This window comes from Sus scrofa, chromosome 1 (genome assembly GCF_000003025.6).
Source record: "Sus scrofa isolate TJ Tabasco breed Duroc chromosome 1, Sscrofa11.1, whole genome shotgun sequence".
NCBI classification, from domain to species: Eukaryota; Metazoa; Chordata; class Mammalia; order Artiodactyla; family Suidae; genus Sus; species Sus scrofa.
Window position 1 is genome coordinate 201,910,688 of NC_010443.5, and position 8,800 is coordinate 201,919,487.

Genomic DNA, 8,800 nt, shown 5'->3' on the forward strand with positions numbered 1-8,800 from the left:
TGTTTTTATTGAAATATAGTTGATTTACATTGTGCTAATTTTAAGTGTACAGCATAGTGACTTGGTATTTTTGTAGATTATATTCCATTATTATAGCAAGTATAATTCTGTTATTATAGCAAGTATAATATAGCAATATATAATTCCATGTGCTGTACAGTGTATCCTTGTTGCTTGTCTGTATACAGTAGTTTGTATCTATTCATACTCTTAATTTGTCCCTTCCCCCATCCCTCTCCTCTTTGGTAACCACAAGTTTGTTTTCTCTGTCTGTGAGTTTGTCTCTGTTTTGCATATACATTCATTTGTATTATTTTTTAGATTCCACAGGTAAGTGATATCATAGTATTTGTCTTTCTCTGTCTTGCTTCACTAAATATAATATTCTTCAGGTCCATCCACATTGCTGCAAGTGGTAGTATTTCACTCTTTTTTATATTTAATACTCCATTGTACATGTATATCACATCTTATTTCAGTCATCTGTTGATGGACACTTGGATTACTTTCATGTCTTGGCTATTGTAAATAGTGCTGCTATGAATACTGGGGTGCATGTATCTTTTCAAATTAATATTTTTGTTTTATCCTGGATGTACCCAAGATAGAATTGCTGCATCATATGGTAGTTCTATTCTTACTTTTCTTAAGGAAACTCCTTACTGTTTTCCATAGTGGTTGCACCAGTTTACATTCCCACCAATAGTGTGTGAGAGTTCCCTTTTCTTCACATACTTACAAACATTTGTTATTTGTAGACTATTTATGATAGCCACTTGGACAGATGTGAAGTGATACCTCTTTGATTTGCATTTCTCTAATAATTAGTGATGATGAGCATCTGTTCATGTGCCAGTTAGTTGTCTGTATGTCTTCTTTGTGAAAAACATCTATTTAAGTCCTGCTGCTATTTTGATTGGATTGTTTGAACTCTTGGTGTATTTTGGATTTTAACTCTTTGTCTGTCACATCATTTGCAAATATTTTCTCCCATTCAGTACATTGTCTTTTCATTTTGTTGTTGGTTTCTTTTGCCATGAAAAAGCTTTAAGTCCAATTTGTTTATTTTTTTATTTCTTTTGCCTTAGGAGACAAATCCAAAAAAATATTGTCATGATCTAAAATGTCAAAGAGTGTTCTAAGTTCTCTTCTAGGAGTTTTAAAACTTCAGGTCTTCCATGTAGGTCTTTAATCCATTTTGAGCTTATTTTTGTAACTAGTATGAGGAGCTGTTCTCATTCTTTAACATATAGCTAGCCAGTTTCTCCAGCACCATCTATTGAAGAGACCATTGTGTATGCTTGCCCCCTTCGTCATAGTTTAATTGACCATAAATATGTGGGTTTTTTCCTGGGCTCTATTCTGTTCCATTGATCTGTGTATCTGTTCTGTGCCAGTACCATGATGTTTTGATAACTATAACTTTGTAATATAGTCTGAAGTCATGGAGGGTGATACCTCTAGCTTTGTTCCCCCCCCAACCACCAGGATTGCTTTGGCAATTTGGAGTCTTTTGTGGTCCTGTATAAAGTTTAGGAATATTTGTTCTAGTTCTGTGGAAAATGTCATGGGCATTTTGATAGGGATTATATTAAATCTGTAGATTTCTTTGGGTAGTATGGCCATTTAAGAAATACTAATTCTGGAGTTCCCGTCATGGCACAGCAGAAACAAATCTGACTAGGAACCTTGAGGTTGTGGATTTGATACCTGGCCTCAATCACTGGGTTAAGGATCTAGCATTGCCAAGAGCTGTGGTATAGGTTGCAGACACAGCTTGGATCCTGTATTGCTGTAGCTGTGGTGTAGGCCAGCAGCTGTAGCTCCAATTCAACCACTAGCCTGGAACCTCCACATGCCACAGGTGCAGGCCTAAAAAGAAAAAAAAATTAGTTCTTCTAATGCAAGAGCACTGGGGCCTTTGCCCTAAAGGAAGGGAGTGCTGAATGATGGAATTTGTGTGCTCACAGAGGTACGATGCACTATCTGTGTCGGTGCCTGTGGCTCTGCTCAGACACAGCCCAGTGTTGCATCTTTTCTCTTACTGTTGTAGTCCCAGATCTAGTACTATGTTGTGTGGGCAATGCTATAGCATTTGCTCAGCTAGGACAGGAATCGTATTGTGTTGGTTGTAGGATTTAAGCAGCTGTACTGGTGTTGGAAGTCTGGAATGCTTCTGGGATCTCTGCTTCAGCACCAACAGTAGGTGCTGCTGTCCCACTTGGAGCACACCCTAAGTCTGCAGGTTGTCTCTGCATCCCTAGGTCAAGTCTTTCCCCAGATACAGCTGCACTAGATCCATTGCTAATCTGTGGCATGGAATTAGCACAGCCCAAGTGTTCACTCAGCTGAGATTGGGGAGTGTGGTGAGGTAGTGCCTACTAAGCCAGACCTCTCCCAACCCTGTCTGTTGGCAAGTCAGCACCTGCACACTCCTCATGAATGGAGTCTAGTCATCTCCAGCTTTTCTCTCTGTCCCAGTATTTCTCCAAGCAGCTAAAGTGGTTTGTCTGCTCCACCTAGGACCCCAGGTCTGGGATGCCAGTCTGTGGCTTGACCCGCTCACTCCCCAGAGCAAGCATCTGCCTGTGCGAATCTCCTGTTTCCTTTTTTTCTTCTTCCAGAGGCACAGGTCTCAGTCTGGTGTTTTTCTTCCCATTCTAGCCAATTGCATGTGTATCTCTCTTGCAGCCTTAATTGTATAGGATTTTTTTCTGCCAGTTTCCAGTCAGTGTTCCCTGAGAATTGTTCCACCTAGAATTGTATTTTTGATGTGTTTTGGGGGAGAGGTGGGCTCCACATCCTCTTATTCAGACATCTTAATTACCCTTCTCTATTTTAATTTTAATGTTGCTTCTTTTACTTTTAAATTTTAGAAAAATAAGCAAAACTTCAGTGTGCAAAGAGAACAGAATCCCTAGGCAAAGTTTAGATGACTTAGTCTAGCCTCCTCCCAATAAAGACGTTTACCTCTATTGCTGAAATACATGAATGTATGCAATATATCTCACTAAAATGAAGAGAAAAAATTATAGACACTAAATTTTATAGGATCATTATAAGCAATTAAAATTTCATATCTAAGTAATTATTTTTGAAACCAGATTACCTTAAGAACTTCCCTATGTCTTCAAATAGAAAGTCAAAATAAACAGTAAATTTATAATTATGGTAATTTTGAAGTAGAGATGAGGGTTGACAATAATATGACATTTATGCAACAATTGTAATATTACAGAATCTGTGATTTCTTCTGATGACAGTCTTTAATTGTTAATGTGGCTAGTCACCTATATTGAATATTGAAAGAAATACTATATTTTGATAAGAGGTTGGTGAATTTAAAGATTCAGTTTTTTTTTTATTCAAGCTCATGTTCCCCAGATTAAGAAGCCTAGACAGTAAACATCTAGTTTGTTGCATGTTACCCAGATTTCAAAGTTGATTCTTTAGCTGTTTTAAATCTGTGCACCAAATCTCCATTTCATTTTGTTCAGTGTCATCAAAGCCTTACTTTCTCAAGTCTAACAAATATAGATGAAATAGGAATTTAAAAAATTAGATACTTTGAAAACATGAGACTAACTTTTTAATGACCTTTCTTTGGAGTTTCAAACGCCAAATTCCTTTGGCTGAAGTAACCAAAGCTAAGGAATGCTAATTACATTAGCAGTGCTTCTGGTACTGAGGGGGGAAAAATGGTAAAACTGAACTGAATTAAACTGTTTTGGAGAATTTATTTCATCTCTCAGCAAGAGCCTACCTAAAAAATACAAGTAAAACACAAGTAATATCATCACAGTTCTTGAGATTTCCCTTTAATGAAGTAGTTGAATGAGAAGCAACAATTAACACTTCAAAAAAAAAAAAATAGAAACCTAGTTAATAGTACATATTTTGCTTCATATAGACTTCCACCAGACTTAAACTCAATGGAAAAAGTAAAACCCAATAATTTTACAATTGACTCATAACTCCTTTTGACTTGTAGTGATTAATTAATGTTATTTCCCCCAGTTTGTTTCTGCATTTGAAGTTACTGTTGGACAAAATAATAAAAGATTCCACTGAATGGTTCACTAAAAAAAAACCCAGAAAACAATTAACACTTCAAAACATACCATTCAGTATAGACGCATTTTATTTTACTACATTATGCTTTTTAGGAAACACTTTTATCCTGGTTTTAGGTTTTCATTCAATAAAAAGGTTAATCTTAGTAGAATGAGTTGGTCCCTAGTTGGCTGTATACACATGCCTTTGTTTACTCAAATTTATTCTGTACCTGCCATGGGCCAGGTACAGCATAACATTATAAAATCTTTACAAGGCTTCCTGTAAACAAGTCTGTTATCAAAAAATGTAACATATCTCAGTGAGCTCCTTAAGAGAAATTAATTTTTTTACTACATTTGCCTAACTACATTTGCCTATCTACAAATTGTCATGTATAAGAATCTGCATTTTTTTCAGAAGTTGAAATAGATATATCATCAATACTAAATGTTTCTCCAGAGAAAGAGTCTTGTATTTATTTAAATTTATCTACAAAGAAAACACCATTGCATTTTATTTTATTGTGCAAAAGTGTTGAAATGATTTAAAAATAAAAATTATCTCCCCTTTCTCTAACATATTCCTTTCATTTATTGGTTTATTTATATATTTATAAATTTTATTGGCATATAGTTGATTTACAATGTTGTGTTAGTTTCAGGTATTCAGCAAAGTGAATCATATATATATACACATACACATACATAAATACATTCTTTTTTAGATTCTTTTCCCATTTAGATTAGTGGAGAATATTGAGTAGAGTTCCTTGTGCTATATAGTAGGTTCTTATTGATTATCTATTTTATATATAGTAGTATATATATGTTAATCCCAAACTCCTAATTTATCCCTCCGCATGTTTCCCCTTTGGTAACAATAAATTTGATTTTGAAATCTGTGACTCTGTTTCTGTTTTACAAATAAGTTTATTTTTATCTTTTTGGATTCCACATATAAGTGATATATGGTATTTGTCTTTGATTTACTTCACGTAGTATGATAATCTTTGGGTCCATCCATGTTGCTGTAAATGGTATTATTTCATTCTTTTTTATGGCTAGTATTCCATTGTATATATGTACCACATCTGCTTTATCCAGTCCTCTGTTGATGAACATTTAGGTTGCTTCCATGTCTAGGCTATTGTAAATAGTGCTGCAATGAACATTGGGGTGCATGTATCCTTTTGAACTATGATTTTCTCTGGGTATATGCCCAGAAATGGGACTACTGGAATATATGGTAATTCTATTTTTAGTTTTTTAAGGAACCTCCATACTGTTTTTCATAGTGGTTTTATCAGTGTACATTCCCACCAACAGTAGAGGAAGGTTCCCTTTTATCCATGCCCTCTCTAGCATTTATCGTCTGTAAGCTTTTTTTTTTTTTTTTTTTTTTTTTTTTCATTTTATGACTACATCTGTGGCAAATGGAAGTCCCAGGACTAGGGGTTGAATCAGAGTGACAGCTGCCAGCCTATGCCACAGCCACAGAAACACCAAATGGGAGCTGCATCTGTAACCTGCACAATAGCATGTGGCAATCCCGGATCTTTAACCCACTGACCGAGACTAGGGATTGGACCTGCATTCTCACAGACGCTATGTTGGGTTCTTAACCTTCTAAGACACAGTGGGAACTCCTATTGTAGGTAGACTTTTTTTTTTATTGTTTGTAGACTTTTATAGAATGATAGCCATTCTGACTGGTATGAGGTGATACCTCATTGTAGTTTTGGTTTGCACTTCTCTAATATTAAGTGATATTGAGCATCTTTTCATATGCTTTATTGGCCAACTTTGGAGGAATGTCTATTTAGATCTGCCTATTTTTTTTGACTGGATTGCTTGTTATTTTGATAATGACTTAGTTGCATGAGATGATTGTATATTTTGGAGATTAACCCCTTACTGGTTGTTAACATTTGTGAATACGTTCTCCCATTCTGTGCATTGTATTTTCATTTTTATTATGGTTTCTTTTTCTGTGAAAAACTTTTAAGTTTAATTAGATCCCATTTGTTTATTTTTATTTTCATTACTCCAATAGGTGGATCCATAAAGATATTACTGGGATTTATGTCAAAAAATGCTCTGCCTATGTTTTCATCTAAGGGTTTTGTAGTATCTGGCCTTACATTTGGGTCCTTAATCCATTTTGAGTTTATTTTCTTTATTTTTTCTTTCTTTCTTTATTTATTTATTTTGTGTTTTTGCCATTTTCTTAGGCCGCTCTAGCGGCATATGGAGGTTCCCAGGCTAGGGGTCGAATCGGAGCTATAGCCACCAGCCTACACCAGAGCCACAGCAACGGTGGATCCGAGCTGCGTCTGCAACCTACACCACAGCTCATGGCAACGCCGGATCGTTAACCCACTGAGCAAGGGCAGGGATCGAACCCGCAACCTCATGGTTCCTAGTCGGGTTCGTTAACCATTGCACCACGATGGGAACTCCATTTTGAGTTTATTTTTATGTATGTTGTTAGAGAATGTTCTAATTTCATTCTTTTACATGTATCTGTCCATGTAAAAGCACTATTTATTGAAGAGACATTCCTTTCTCCATTGTATATTCTTGCTTCCTTTGTCATAGATTGACCTTAGGTGCATGGGTTTATTTATGGGCTTCCTATCCTGTACCACTGATCAATATTTCTGTTTTTTTTTTTTTTTGTGCCAGTACCATACTGTTTTCATGACTGTAGCTTTACAGTATAGTCTAAAACCAGGGAGCCTGATTCCTCCAGCTCTGTTTTTCTTTGTTAAGATTGCTTTGGCTATTCAGGGTCTTTTCTGTTTCCATACAAATTTTAAAATGTTTCATTCTAGTTCTGTAAAAAATGCCATTGGAATTTGATAGGGATTACATTAAACCTGTCAATTGCCTTGGGCAGTAGAGTCATTTTGACAATATTCATTTTTCCAGTCCAAGAGCATAGTATATCTTTCCATCTGTTTGTGTTATCTTTGATTTCTTTCACCAATGTCTTATAGTTTTCAGAGTACAGGTCTTTTGTCTCTCTGGGTATTTTATCCCTCAGTATTTATCCCTCAGTATTTTATTCTTTTTGGTGTGATGATAAATGGGATTGTTTCCTTAATTTCTCTTTCTGATCTTCTTCATTAGTGTATAGAAATGCAAGAGATTTCTGCGTATCAATTTTGTACCCTACAAACTTTACTTAATTCATTGATGAGTTCTAGTAGTTTTCTGGTAGCATCTTGAGGATTTTCTAGGTATAGTATCATGTCATCTGCAAACAGTGAGTTTTACTTCTTCTTTTTCAATTTGGATTCCTTTGATTTCTTTCTCTTGTCTGATTGCCATAACTAGGACTTCCAAAACACTGTTGAATAAAAATGGTGAGAGTGGACATCCTTATCGTGTTCCTGATATTAGAAGAAATGCTTTCAGCTTTTCACCATTGAGAATGATGTAAGCTATGGGTTTATCATATATGGCCTTTATTATGTTGAGATAGTTTCCCTCTATGTCCACTTTCTTGAGGGTTTTAATCATAACTGGATGCTGGATTTTGTCAGAAGTTTGTTCAGTATCTATTGAGATGATCATATGGCTTTTATTCTTCTGTATTTTAGTGTGGTATATAAACTGATTGAATTATTGATATTGAAGAATCCTTGCAGTCCTGGGATCAGTCTCACTTGAGCATGGCATATGATCCTTCCAATGTATTATTAGATTCAGCTTGCTAGTTTGTTTTGCAAGAATGTTCATCAGTGATATTGGCCTAATATTTTCATTTTTTGTGATACCTTTGTCTCATTTTTTATCTGGGTGATGGGGGCCTCATAGAATGAGTTGGGAAGGAGTTCCCACCATGGCTCAGTGGAAACAAATCTCATTAGTATCCATGAGGCCTCACTCAGTGGGTTAAGAATCTAGTGTTGCCATGAGCTGTGGTGTAGGTCACAGACGTGGCTCAGATCTGACATTGCTGTGGCTTGGTGTACGCCAGCAGCTAGAGTCCCAGTTCAACACCCTAGCCTGGGAACCTCCATATGCCATGGGTGTGGCCCTAAAAACACTGAAGAAAAAAAAAGAATGAGTTTGGGAGTGTTCATTATTCTGCATTTTTTAGTATAGTTTCAGAAGGAAAGGTATTAGCTCTACTCTAAACATTTGATAGACTTCACCTGTGAAGCCATTTGTATTGGACATTGGCTTATTGGAAGTTTTAAAATCATAGTTTCAATTTCAGTACTTGTTATTGATCTGTTCATATTTTCTATTTCTTCCTGGTTTGGTCTTGGACGATTTCATCTGCCTAAGAATTTGTCCATTTCTTCCAGGTTGTCCATTTCATTGGCATATAGGTGCTTGTAGTCTCTATGATCCTTTTTATTTCTGTGGTGTTGGTTGTAACATCTTCTTTTTAAATTATAATTTTATTGATTTGAGCCCTCCCCCCCTTTTTTTCTTGATGAGTCTGGCTAATGGTTTATCAATTTTGTTTTCTTTTTTATGTTTTTTTAATTTTTTTTAAAATTTTCTTATTTTTATTGAATTATTTTTATTTTTTTCCATTAGAGCTGGTTTACAGTGTTCTGTCAATTTTTTACTATACAGAAAGGTGACCCAGTCACACATACACATAAACATTCTTTTTCTCACATTATCATGCTCCATCATAAGTGACTAGATATAGTTTCTGGTGCTAAACAGCAGTATCTCATTGCATATCCATTCCAATGGCAATATTTTGCATCTATTAACTG